Source organism: Suricata suricatta, chromosome 2, assembly GCF_006229205.1.
Source record: "Suricata suricatta isolate VVHF042 chromosome 2, meerkat_22Aug2017_6uvM2_HiC, whole genome shotgun sequence".
NCBI lineage: Eukaryota > Metazoa > Chordata > Mammalia > Carnivora > Herpestidae > Suricata > Suricata suricatta.
Genome location: NC_043701.1, coordinates 47,915,792 through 47,929,177, shown reverse-complemented (window position 1 = coordinate 47,929,177; position 13,386 = coordinate 47,915,792). Strand labels below are relative to the sequence as shown.

At 49.0% G+C, this 13,386-nt stretch overlaps 1 long non-coding RNA gene across 1 annotated transcript; it reads left to right on the top strand.

Annotated features, from left to right (window-relative positions):
• The first annotated feature begins 9,314 nt into the window (after positions 1 to 9,314).
• On the top strand, positions 9,315 to 13,105 carry LOC115305963. The gene is made up of 5 exons (XR_003915109.1): positions 9,315 to 9,334; positions 10,727 to 10,791; positions 12,239 to 12,352; positions 12,598 to 12,747; positions 12,842 to 13,105. It is a non-coding gene; the product is annotated as an uncharacterized LOC115305963 (long non-coding RNA).
• The last annotated feature ends 281 nt before the right edge of the window (positions 13,106 to 13,386 follow it).

Below are 13,386 nucleotides of genomic sequence, written 5' to 3'. Positions count from 1 at the left end.
TTGGCTTCACCCACGCGGCGGGAGACCCACAGCCGACGCGTGAGCACCGCGATGGTTCAGTCCCAGCCCACAACACATTCCTTTTCTGCCTGTGATCAGCAGGCCCACCTTTGGGTGGAGACAAGGCCCCGCCTCTACTAGAGGAAAATAGGCTGACCTAGACCTAGAGCGTTTCAGGTGAGCTGGGGAATCTGTGACTGGGGTAGGAGCGGCAGCGGCAGCAGCGCAGTTCAAGTTCAGGCTAGCCAGCCCACCCAGGGCCAGAATTATCTGTGTTCCCCAAGTAGGGGACACTGCAACCACCACTCCTCTCTGCCAGGTCCCCACCTGGGTCTGTGGGCTGCAGAAGACTCCACAATTGGCCTAGTAGGTGACTGCTGGACTAGAGCCATTAGCCAATACAGAATCTTGTAACAATTCAAATCAGCGCAAACATGTAAAAACATTTGAAAATGAAATATCTGGCCATACAATCAGCTCTGTAGCTGAGAAACTGCCATCCAGTCTTCTCCATTTCCTAACATGACCAAGGACATCCTTCTCATTGCCACTACCAGGCTGCCTCTATAGGCACTAGTGTGTGTCCCTAGTGGAGTCACAGAATGCCATTATGGGGGCACCCTAGGAAACAAATCTCTTGGGGCGCCTGGGTGGCTCAAGTTGGTTAGGCATTTGACTTCAGCTCAGGTCATGATTTCAGGGTTCATGAGTTCAAGCCCCATGTTGGGCTCTGTGATGACAGCTTAGAGCCTGGAGCCTGCTTCATATTCTCTGTCTCCCTCTCTCTCTCTCTCTCTCTCTCTGTCTGCACCGCCCCCCCCCACGTGTATTCTCTCTCTCTCTCTTAAAAATAAATAAAACGTTAAAAAAAAAAAGGAAAACAAATCTCTTTAGCTTCCTCTGTTCCTCTGATACTCCATTCTGTGAGTTGGCCAAGGTCTCCAAGTGTGTAGCAAAGTTGGGATTGGTACTCTGTTCACTGATGAGGGCCCATAAGAGTGAAGCGACTTATCCAAGGTCACCCAGCCAGGGGATGGCAAGGGCAGGTCTAGAGCCTTCCTGAACCATTGGCCAGTTTTCCAGGTTGCCTGGGGCCTCAATGCAGTACAGCCATTGGCCACAGGTGTTACACATGACTCTAAACCTGGGTCTTGGGCTTTTGACCTATTAGTCGTTGGTCAGACCAGCCAAACATCCCTGTTCTCCATCTACACCTATGGAATGGAGAGAGTAGTCCACAGGGACTGGCATGTGTCTTAGTTTCAGTTTTCAGGTGCTGGGTTCTTGCGTACGAAACTTTATAGACCTGTGGTAGCTGTTCCTCATCCTCACGCACAGCCTGAAAATAGGCCTGGCCAGAACTATAGCAATTATACTTGAATGTGCTAATCTTATCCCATTGGAAGTTGGTGCACCTAGCCATCAGGGAATTTCCTCAAGCCTTCAAACTTGCCACCTGCAGGGTAGATGGAAACCAGAAAAGTAACAGTTACCTCACGTGGCCAGCCCTGTCATGATTTTGAGCCTCGTCCTCCATTTTCACTGGGGAGCCAGAAAGAACTGGCTAGACTAGCAGAGGGTCCGCAGTGGTGGAGACTCCCATACCATAAAATCAGTACAGGGAAACACGATGGATGGAAAATGAGTTGTTAGAGATAAAAAGTGGTGTGGGAAAGGAGAAACACTTCTGAAATGGCTTCTTATTTTACATATGGCCATTTCCCACCCAAAGCTAAAGCATGTAAAACAGGCCAGGGATCTTGATGTTTCTCCATCAAGGAAATAAAAGTTTGAGGCATTCATGTTAAGTTAGCATATGGAATATCTATCTATAACTGCATTAGCTCTTCAGACATATCCTTTTACCTCCCCAGCAGTAAGTGAACAGCTTACAAAAGCCCCATTTCTTTTTTTTTTGTGAGAGAGGCTCAGTTTGGATTTCAAATTAAGAAGACTTAACAATACCCACTCTATAAGAAATTACCACCCCATTTTAATAAGTTCCAAGATGTTTAATAGCTCCCTTAAAGTCTCACGGCAAATTGAGAACAGAATATAATCAGAAGAGTTGGCTGTTTTTTCACGACTGGTCTTCTGAGAAAGGCTTGTTCATTGTCATTCTATCTCCTGAGAAACTTCTCATTTGCCTTCTTCACAACCCCTTGACAGCTCTCACTGAGATGTGTCACTGTGCAGGTAAAATAAATTCTTATTAAGTGGCATAATGTACACATAGAAATAATTAGTCCACTGGTGGTGCTTTAGCAACTTTTTCTTTCGTTCTCCACCTGCCTGGAAAAAAAGTTTAGCGTAACCTGAAGTTCTATGAAGATGTTGTTACACAGTTCGTTATATAGGTTTCTGTTTTATAAGAAAGGTGCCTGGAAACCATATGACATTCCTGCTGACACTTAGCCTGCTGAATTTAGTCTTAGGTCTACTAGTTGCAAGTGAGGCAGAGGAATGTGAGGTTTCGACCTGAAAGCCACGTGGACAGCCAAAGTTTGGATGCTCTTTCATCATGAAAGAAGGGGAGATCGCTGTCTCTGTCACAGTAACTCTGTTACCAAGTGACTAGCTCAGTGGAGGACACACAGTAGGATCACAGTAAATATTACTTAGATTGAGTCAAGCTGAAGTGTCCTGGGGATTCCTGGAACCTTCACCAGGAAGATGAAGAACATCAGAATCTTCTGCTGGGCATAGGAATAAAAAGCTGGGAGGAGGCTGGTGAGGGGGATTCAGGTAATTTTGCTTTCCAAATTTCCAAATTTGCTGTGTCTTTAAGTCAGCTCTCTGGAGAAAGGAGAACTCCTTGTAATGTATTCCCTCCATCTCCCAAAGTCCCTTAATTAAACGTTGCCCAACATGGCGTCCTCCCTGAGTTGCTTATACTACTCACGTCCCATAGATACAGAAGAAAGTCCCACGCCACCATAACTCCCTCTCTTCCCTCGGAATAGAAAAGAGACTGGCAGGAACCATTCTCATTTGGCAATTTACAGGATTTGTGGGATTAAACCAGTGCCATTTCTGTAAGGCACTGGGCAGGATGCTTCACAGGACACCATGCGAAGGGAGTGAGAGGTCTTGGAAGTCTTCTCAACGCCTGCTCTCCTCCTGTTCTCAAACCTGTCTCCAGCCCTCCTCTCACCCATTCCTCCAATAGTGGCAAAGTGCTGATGTGTCACTAAGGACTGAGCAGGTGATGGCTTAAAATGTGGCTCCTCCCAGAGGGCGTAACTCCTTAATGAGCAGAAGAAAACCTTTATGAGTTCAAAGATTACAAGCTAGACTGGCAGGCAGTTGGGCTCTATTTGGGGCAATAACTATGTGGAGAAGGTAAGGCAGCTGTTATTCATGCCCATTTTACATGGGAGTAAACAGGACCTCCTGAAGGTTCAGGGACTCGCCCAAGCCCACTCGTAGTGGGGCCAGTAGTGAAACCCCGAATGCAGGACGCAGTCACTGGCATTCTTGCTCCAGGCATAGAGCTCTTGCTTCATTCTTCTTCTCTTCCTTCCACAGATTCACAGATTTTTAGGCTCGCATTCAGGGAAGTAACACACTACCATAATAACGGCAATGTTTATTGAGGCTTACTAGACGCCAGATACTATTTTAAGTGCTTTATATGGACTAACTCGTACTAACTCGTTTTGTCATCAGATGGCCCCATTTCACAAAGGAGGAAACTGGGGCTTAAAGAAGTTGAGTAACTTGTCCAGCGTCACACAGCTAGCACAGTGGGTGGCACAGCTGGAATTAGGACCCAAGCAATCTAACTTGAGTCTGTGCATTTAACTATTATATATTATGCTACATTGCCACTACATTGATTATTATCTATGGATCATTTGCCTATGCCTTTAAACTACCATAAAGGGACAATTCCATTAGCACATGAGGCATGTCTTATTTTTCTTTTTAAAAAATTTTTTTAATGTTTTTATTTATTTTTGAGAGAGAGAGACAGCATGAGCAGGGGAGGGTCAGAGAGAGAGGCAGATACAAATCTGAAGACAGCTCCAGGTTCTGAGCTAGCTGTCAGCACAGATCCTGATTCGGGGCTCGAACCTATGAACTGTGAGATCATGACCTGAGCTGAAGTCGGATGCTTAACCGACTGAACCACCCAGGCACCCCATTGATTTTCTTTTCATTATCCCAGATCCCAGTGAATGGAGTTACAGGAAGGACACGGGATCCTGGACATAGGACATAGATCCTGGATCTATGATGATACTTCAAACATGCCAGCCAGATCATTCTTTATTTCATTATGCCCTTAGCATCTCCATATTTGTTGAACTCCAGCAAATGCATGAATGCATGAATGTCATGTAGTTATTTATTTCTGGGAAATGTTAGTCACCATGCAGGGAGAGGGGCACAAACATATTATTGGTTCCCTGGGCACCCTTCCCCTTCGCTTTATATTGTTGGTTGGTTCTTACTCACCAAGGGTGCAACATTGAGAAAGGAGACTCACAGACACAGGAAGTGAAGTGCGGGCACTGCCAAGGTGGGACAAGAGGAAATTTACTTTCACTGAGGACCCGCTGTAGGCCAGGCACTGTGCTAGGGCCTTTTCCATTTTGTATCTCATTAAATCTGCTCTGAGAGGCAGGCAGCTTGTTTCTTAGATCCGACATCTTGCAGCTTTGGTCTGCTCAAGGTCACTGACTAGTAAGTGCCAGAGTTGGGGTTCAAGCTCAGGTTTGTCTGGTTTCCAAATGCATCCTCCTACCTTGTCATCAACTGTCTTTGAAGTATCAGAAACCTTGGCCGGGCAAGTTTGAGAGCACTCCTCCTCCATGGGTTCTGTTCTCATACATACCTCCATCTTCCCAAAGGTCCTGGGATCTGTCTCTCTCCCTCCTGGACTCAAAATCCAGGCCTCACTGCACTGTAGACCAGCTCCTTGCTGCTCCTTTCCTGCTGGATCAGAAAATCTCAGAATCTACATCCCTAGGGAAAGTAGATTTATAGCTATTGAAAGTTAAACTGCATATTTACAAGCTTGGAATTTCCTTTGGCACGTGTTTACCTCAGGCCTGTGAGACCACAGGCCAGTTGCTTAACCTCTTCCTGCCTCAGTTTCCTCATCTATAAAGTGGGGACATTTATGCTCCCCTCCGAGGATTGTTGTGACATAAATCAAAGTGTGCCTGTTAGGCTCTTACCTTAGAGCCTGAGCACATGAGCTTTCCCTTTTTCCAGTGCCTACCCTGGGGGAAAATGAGGCTGTGGTGGAATGAAGGAATCCAAAAAAAACTGGTCAGTTTTTGGTGGTCATCTGGTTCTTCGGTGATTGATGGGCTGTATTTAAGATGAAAATCGTGGGGGCGCCTGAGTGGCTCAGTTGGTTAAGCGTCCGGCTTCGGCTCAGGTCATGATCTCACAGTTCATGGGTTGGAGCCCTGCATCCGACTCTGTGCTGACAGCTCAGAGCCTGGAGCCTGCTTCGGATTCTGTGTCTCCCTCTCTCTCTGACCCTCCCCTGCTCGCACTCTCTCTCTCTGTCTCTCAAAAATAAATTTGAAAACATTAAAAAAAAGATGAAAATCATGGCCTGCTGTTGTCCCCTGGGAAAGCATGGACCCCTTCCTCAGGGCCGAGTTACATCCTGGATCCAAGTTCCTTTGGCCCTTTCCATGCCTATTTTTAAAACAGTGACCTTTCTTTCCTCTTCTAATTCTTTCCAAGAACAGTAAGACTGACTCTAGAACAAGTAGGAAAACATTCCAAAGTTGACATATTGCCAAATAATGGAAGTTATGAAACAACTTTAAGCCCATTATAATAAAAAGTTGTGGGGGGCTCAGTCAGTTGGGCGTCTGACTTTGGCTCAGGTCATGGTCTCACAGTTTGTGAGTTCAAGCCCCACGTTGCATTGATAGCAGTAGGTTTTGCATACTTGTTAATTGGTAGTTTTTCACAACTGTCAGTCTTTCCTTTGAGCATCATTAGTATTGTCAGGTTTTAAGGATGGGGACAGAAAGTAAGAATGATTCATTCATTCTGTAGGATTCTCTACAAAATTCACTGTTGCCCATGAAAAGTCTGAGATTTTGCTCCCTATTGTGGCTCCATGACCTTACCCAAGTCCTCTGAACTCTCCGAATCTTGGCTTCCTCAACTAGAAATTGAAAAGAACAACTCTGGCATCTTCTACCTCATTAGGGACCTCAGGAGGAGCAAACAAAACACTAGACAGAGAAGTCCTTTGGAGCAGCCTAAACTAAGGGAGACATGTCAAGGATGATGACACATGAAAGTGCGTCTCAAGTGAGCTGAAAGAAAAAATAAGAAACAAAGACAAAGATGTTGACAAGAGTAATGGTGTTCCTTGCTTTGCCCTTCATTTGTTGGGTGACTTCAGGGGAGAAAATGGGGATTATATTAATAGCTGCTATTCCTATTATTAGACGGGACTATTTTATCAAGTGGGTCAGCGGGTGTGAAAATGTTACCTGGACAGGAAAGACCAGCTGTTAATTATTATTAATATTACTATAGTAATGCCTGGGGAAGTTGTAGTATTATTCTAGGGCTTTGACTAGTTTAGCCACGTTTGGGAATTAAATCAGTCCTTTGAGATTCCAGGTCATGACTTCACTGGCTGAATCCAGTGAGTAGGAGCCTGGCATTTGGCATCTCACTACTGGGTGGCTCAGTTGGTTAAACCTCCGATCAGCGGAGGTCATGATCTTGCAGTCTGTGAGTTCGAGCCCCGCTGAACTGCTGACTCCATGCTGACTGCTCAGAGCCTGGAACCTGCTTCGGATTCTGTGTCTTCTTTTCTCTCTGCCCCCCACCCCATGCTCTCTCTTGCTCTGTCTCTCAAAAATGAATAAATGTTAAAAATTCAAATATCACCTCTGCCACTAACAGTCCATGTGATCTTGAGTTAGCATTTAACCCACCTTTGACTTGGTTTCTCCGTCTTTCTTCATGGAGCTTGAAGGATTAAGTGAGTGATATAATGTGTGTAAAGCATTCAGTACTGCACACACAGAAGATATTTATAGCTACCTTTATTGGGTAACTTTGATAGCACCTTGGTCTCATGCTGCCTAATTTATAATATTAGATATAAGTTTAACTTATTAAATAGCATCCGAGAATGTGTCTGATACTCAGAAAGTCTGACTGAATGAAAAAGCATCTATACATCTAGTTACAAGGCTCAGGCCTTTTTGGCTCCTACTAAAACTGCTTGCTTTTGGGGTGCCTGGGTGGTTCAGTCGGTTAAGCATTCGGCTCTTGATTTCGGTTCAGGTCATGATCTCACAGTTCGTGGGTTCGAGCCCCATGTGGGGCTCTGTGCTGATAGCTCAGAGCCTGAAGCCTACTTCAGATTCTGGGTCTCCCTCTCTCTCTGACCCTCCCCTGCTCGCACTGTCTCTCTGTGTCTCTCAAAAATAAATTTTAAAAAACATAAAAATTTAAAAAAAAACTGCTTGCTTTTAACCAGCCACCAACAGATAGATGCCTAAGTCACCATCTTGAGATACCCTCAAAGAAAAAATACTTGTATATCTCAAGCTGGGGCTGGGTCTCTGATCCCTGCCCATAGATTTTGAGGGAACCCATAGAAAATCTATTGCTGTGCCTCACCTTTCCTCATCCCCAGTTAGTCCCATGCCCTTCTTTCCATCCTCTAGCAGGATGGGTAGGCCAACATGGAAGATCTCCTCTTCTTCACTCTGCAGCCAGGACATCAGTGGCATCTCAAGGCCTCGGACTCCCTTTTGCGAGAGATATCTTTGTGTAGGGTAAGTTTTCCACTCTGCTCCAGCGGCTGCAGTTACAGAGTAGTTTCTGGTCTGCCACCAAGCCAGGCGTGTCCTTGGGCAGCTGATGAACCCAGAAGATGAGTGAGAAGCTAAATCAGATACTGACATCATAGGTGATAATGACATCATTCAGTGATAAGTTAGTGCACAAAGAAATCCACAGAAGTACGAAAGTGTAAAGAATAAATGTGAATAAACAGAGATGTAAAGTTCTGAGCCAGGGGCAAACAAACAAACAAAAACAAGGTACACTTAAAAAAAAAAAAAAGGTCTTTCCAGGCATAATGGAGAATCGTGGGAACTTAGAAACCAGGGTGATGATACCCATAGGGCAGCGGGTCTTAAACGGAGTGTACACCAAAATCACTTGTTAAACAGAAGGCTTGTTAAAACAGACTGCTGGGTCCCGGCTCCAGAGTTTGCGATTCTGTAAGACTGCAGTGGGGCCTGAGAATGTACATTTCTAACAAGTTCCCGGGTGGAACAAGGATCACGCTTCAAGAAACACTGTCAAAGTGAATGGGGAGAGCTAGGAGGCTATGCTGTTTATAAAGGAGCCCAGAACCAAGTGAGACTCAAAAAAGGAATCGTTTGAGGACTGTGGAAAGGGGGTGGTCCAAGGGGCTCCCCAATATATGGGCTTTGTGGCCACGACAAATAGAGTTGAGGCAGGTGTGGGGAGCATAATTGATCATACTGCCTGACCAGGGGAATCTATAAGGCACCTCCACCCCCACGGCCTGCCTTCTACAAACATAGGCAGGTTGGGGGTGGGTTTCCACGCCCTCTCTCAAAGGAGGAAGGAAGGTAGCGTCTTAAGAGAACTGTTGGCCCCCTCCAGCCCCTCACCTCCACAAGGTGGATTACCTGTCCCTAGAAGCCCAGGCTACGGAGCCCCGAATCACCACGCATTCTTCCTAGGGTCAAGATCACAAGGCGGCTCTTAGGGCGGGATGAGGCTCCCTAAAGAGCAAAAGTCTGCTGCCGAGGGTGAGGAGCAAGAGGGTCTCTGCTCCTGGTGGAGTCGCGGGACTCCAGCCAGCGAGGACGCACCACGACTTCCGCCTCTGGCGGTCGGCAGTGGGGGGCGCACCAAGACAGCAATTCGGGAGCTGGGCTTTGTCACCGCTGCAGCTAGGGGAGGGAGGGGAGGAGGACGCAGAAAGGGGCAAGAGGACAGGACTGAGCGGTCGACCGGCTTCGAGGCCGGAAAGGGACTCTCTGGGGGCTCCAGGCCGCGCCTGGCACGGCCATGTGGGGACCAGAAAGGACTGGGATTCTACGGGACCCAGTCTGTGCGCCCAATCCAATCCTGGGCGGGTGACACCCTTCCTCTGGGCTGATATCGGTCCAGCTCTCCCTTCACTACAACGAGGTCCCCCTACCCTCCGAAACTCACTGCCTCGGGCGCGTGCGCACCCTTACTCACTCAAGGTCAGGCTTCTGAGCCGGGAACGCAGTCCCTCCACGTCGCGGCGCCCTCCCGGTCTTAGTTACCTTTCCCGTTGTGCCCCGCTCCTCTGAGACTTACGGTAACTTACGGTAACCGCTCCCGCCGACGCTCAGCCACCTCAGGGACCGCAGGCGCAGCCACCCTTCAGTCGGAAATGGGTGGCCCCCGTTCGCGTCTTTCAATCACACCCAAGGCACCTCAGTTGTGTCTGCGGTGTTAGGGAACGGAGTCCTCGGCTCTGGGGGCGCGGCGCTAACGTCAGAGAGAATCTGGCTTTTGGAGGCCGGACGACTTGGGATAAAATCCTAGCTCGGCCATTCGCCTGCTGTGTGACCCTGGGCAAGTTCCTCAATCTTTCTCAGAGCCCGTTTCGCCGCTGCACAACGCGAGGAACTGTACCCCATCAGGGCTTTTGAAGCTCAGTAAGAGGAATGGAACTAGTCCGGGTCAGGAGAGGGCTCTATAAAAATCAGTCCCCAGAACTCTTCACACAAGGGTTTTTCCATTTCGCTGGAGGGCGAGGCTTAGCCTGCCCAACCGGTTGGACTTCCTCGCCTGGGGGCGGTTCTCCTACCCCCCCCTCCCCCCTACTCTGGGAGACCAACTTCTCCGTTTGCTGGCCGGCGCCACCGCGCCTCCTGGCCGGGCAAGGCCGAGTGGCGAGAGAGGAAGGAGGTGCTGCCTCCTTGGCCCGGGGAAACAGGAGAGACAGACACACTGTCAGGGAGCACACAGAAACACGGAAAGAAACCTGCACTCGGGAGGGAGCGTTAGGGCCATTTAGGGTTAGCTGAGTCTTAGAAGAGCGATTCCATCGGATAATGACTATTCAGATAGGGATCCAGGGTCCCCCACTCACCTCGTGGACCCTCTGGTTCCCTCTTCTTGAGCCGGGTGAGAGTGGGAAACACACTACTGGGGGAGGGGCAGGTATTTCAGGCTAATCTGGGCTTTGGGCAGTGCAGGGCTTGGAAAGGGTTTGTGCCCAGACAAAATCTATTAAAAAACAAAACAAAAGGGAAAACCTGCTCACTCCCTGCCCCTCCCCATGGGAAAAGGAACCCTTGGAGTGCAGGACTCCCTGATGATAATAATCGGCCAATACCCTGTACTGCAGATCCCCCAGATCCTTAAACCCAACCAAGCCCCAGCCTGGCCATCTTCTCTCCCAACATGCACCTCCAGTGACTAGGTTTTGAATGGAAGCATGTGCAAAGCCTGACCAATATGCTCTTGACCAATATGCAGTGTGGAGAGGCCTGGCCATACCCTCAGGTTTTGTCCCTTGGGCCAATAAATCCTGGAGGACAGTCTGAGAGAGGTAGCTGCCTTGTCAGGGAAAACACCCTGGTAAAACCACACCCCCATCAAAGGGATTTGGTGATTGTGCCTGGGGGGTGGTGCTGGTGTGGGTTCGGAATCTTAGTAGCTGAAGGCTAACTTTCATGCTTCTGTGCATTTTTCTGGGGAGAGGTTTATCAGATATGTGAAGAGGCCACGACTCCCAAGAGACTAAGGCAGACAAAAAGAACTCTGGTGAGTTTGCCCATTTCCAGATAGATGCTCAGGGCCTTGGTGGATTGCTATTGTCAAAGAATGACTGGATTTTGTCTCCTAGGGTCTCTAGAATCACTTGTAGTTATCTTCTTGATATTTTGGAATTCCCCACTGCTTGGGCAGGGCAGTTAGGCTCTCCTACCCCAAATCCCTAAGAAAGGCTGGAGCCCCTCTGTACAATCACCACCTAGCCTCTGATCTGTGTCTTAAAAGAGGGAAAGACCTGGAGGCCTTCTCCAGGATATATTTCTAAATAGTTTTGTACCATTTTTTTCTTTACTCTTTTTCATGCCCAAATTGAGTGGCCAGAGGTTAGTTGTACCCCCCTACCCCTATTTCTCCCAACCCCAGTGAATTCATCTAGGAATGAGGCAGAGGGAAGGGCTTGGCTTAAAAAACTTAAGTGGAGCTTTGGAAAGGAAAGGCTCTGAATGCGATGCTTGGCATTTTCTAATAGCTCCCGTTGTTTTGAGTGTGAACTTGAAGCTAGAGGGCTAGATAGGGTTCAGTCTTGACTCAGTCACTTACATGTGGACCTTCTCTCTGTGCTTCAGAGTACTCAGCTGCAAAATAGGGCCTATTGTGAGGGCAGAGAGAACTAATACAGCTGAAATGCTTAAAACAGTGATTACTTTTATCATGTGGGGTTCCCAGATATCCAGAGTAGGGTTTTTCTTTGCCCTCCTGGGAAATCACTGGGGAGACATTGTGAGAAGAGTCCAGGTATATGGGCCCCGAGCCTTCTGCTTCTGAGGGCAGAGGGACAACCTCTCTGAGAGGCCGTTGGACCCACCTAGGTCCCAGAAGGGGCAGGAGGTTTGTGGAGGATGGCTTCATGGAGAGCTCAGGCACTGGTGGGTGTTGAGGCATCCTTGCAGGCCAGGGAGGGACAGAGCCTTGGAAGAAGAATTGGTCTAGTGTCTGGCCATTTGGGTTAAGACCACTGGTTACCCTATCACTGTGGGAGAAAAGAACTGTGGCCTGTTGAGGACTTTTAAAGGAGTGTTGTGTAGATTAAATGAGAAATGGGCTTGTAAAGAAAGCAAATTTCAGAATAGTAATGGTGAAGGAGAAACCCATACCATCCCTGGTAGAGTAGAGGAAGTGTATGTCTGGGCTTTGGTTGCTTGGATGTTAAGGAACTCTGCTCCTCCGTGGGAAAATGGACCCTTCCAGTTGGTGGCTCAAGGCAGAAGAAAGCTTTGAGCTTGAGGAGGTCCCTCTGGGATGGGCACGTGGTGGATGTAGGAATGTGGGCTGCTTAGGGACTTGTCTGAAGCTCAGTGTGGGAAAGCCACTGGGCTTGGGCCTATAAGGACCTGGGGCTGACAGGTGCTGTTGCAAGAGCCAGGGTAGGTCTGGCTGGCTCTAGGATCTAAGGAGCAGAAAGTATCAGGGTCAGAAAGCATCCAATTTCCTGTCCCAGGCTTCTGGCTCTTGGCTCGGGAGGCACAGAGAGAAGGGGAGCTTATCCAAATCAGAATTCCAGAAGCTGCAGGCTTTCCCTGTGGAAAGAACTGTCCTGTGGTACCCACTGCAGGTGAGTGTGCCAAGGACTCCCTCTACGGGGTGGGTGGGCAAGAGTTTGGGGGAAGTGGAGGAGGCATGATATTTTGGCACAGGGAAGCCAGATTTCTGGGAGTCTGACATCCAGTGGACCTTGCTCCTGGAAGGGGGCACGGGACACCGGTGTTTCTGGGCTTCGGGTTCCCAGATGGGCGTGGGCGGCTGACAGGGACATGACAGGGACCAACCCCAGAAGACCCTTCACCCCCATGATCCCAGCCTTGGAGACCTAGCCTCGAGAAAACTTCGATGTCCACGCCGGCCACACGGGCTTGGAAGACAAACAAGGACCCAAGATCAATATCCACGACAGCCCGGCAACGCTTATTGTTTAAAAGGAAGCTCCCTTTGTTCTTGCGTTTTACCAAAGTGAGAAGCAAAAACAATTTTTTTCCTGGTCAAAATTCAGCTGGCACCGAAGCAGCCAAACCGGCTCCCGAAAACCTATGCCCCTTCATTTCAGCCGGGAAGTGTGCTTGCCTCTGGGGGGTCCCCGCACCTGGCTGGAGAAGGTACCCAGGACCGCAGATCTTCGCATCCAAGCAGGGTCCGAAGGCCACTGAGGCATTTCCCACCCCCAACGGTCGCTCTTCGGAGCAGGGTTTTCTCGAGGAGAGCGTAGCGGCTCCAGCGGATCAACGCGTCTGGTGGCCCAAGCTCGGCTTCCGATTTCATTTAACACAAGCCGCGCATCTTATCTCTGCGTCCCCTCCCCGGGGTTCCCACTCCGCCCTCCCTCCCGCCCCGCCCAGTCCCTGCGGAAGCGGGGTCTCAAGCTTTTGAAGTCCGGAGAATTTCAATCGGACAGGAGCCGGCGAGACCTAAACCTGTCGCCCCAGAGGGGGAGGGGACAGCAGGCCGACGGGGGTGGGGGAAGGGGGTTGTCCCAGCCTGAGGGAGAGAAGCAGTAGGGGCCCAAGCCCGAAACCACTTAGGTATCCCCCCTCTCCGCTTTTATGGGGTTTCCCAGGCCTCTGTGGCCGCGGACTTCACTCCTTCTGCGAATTT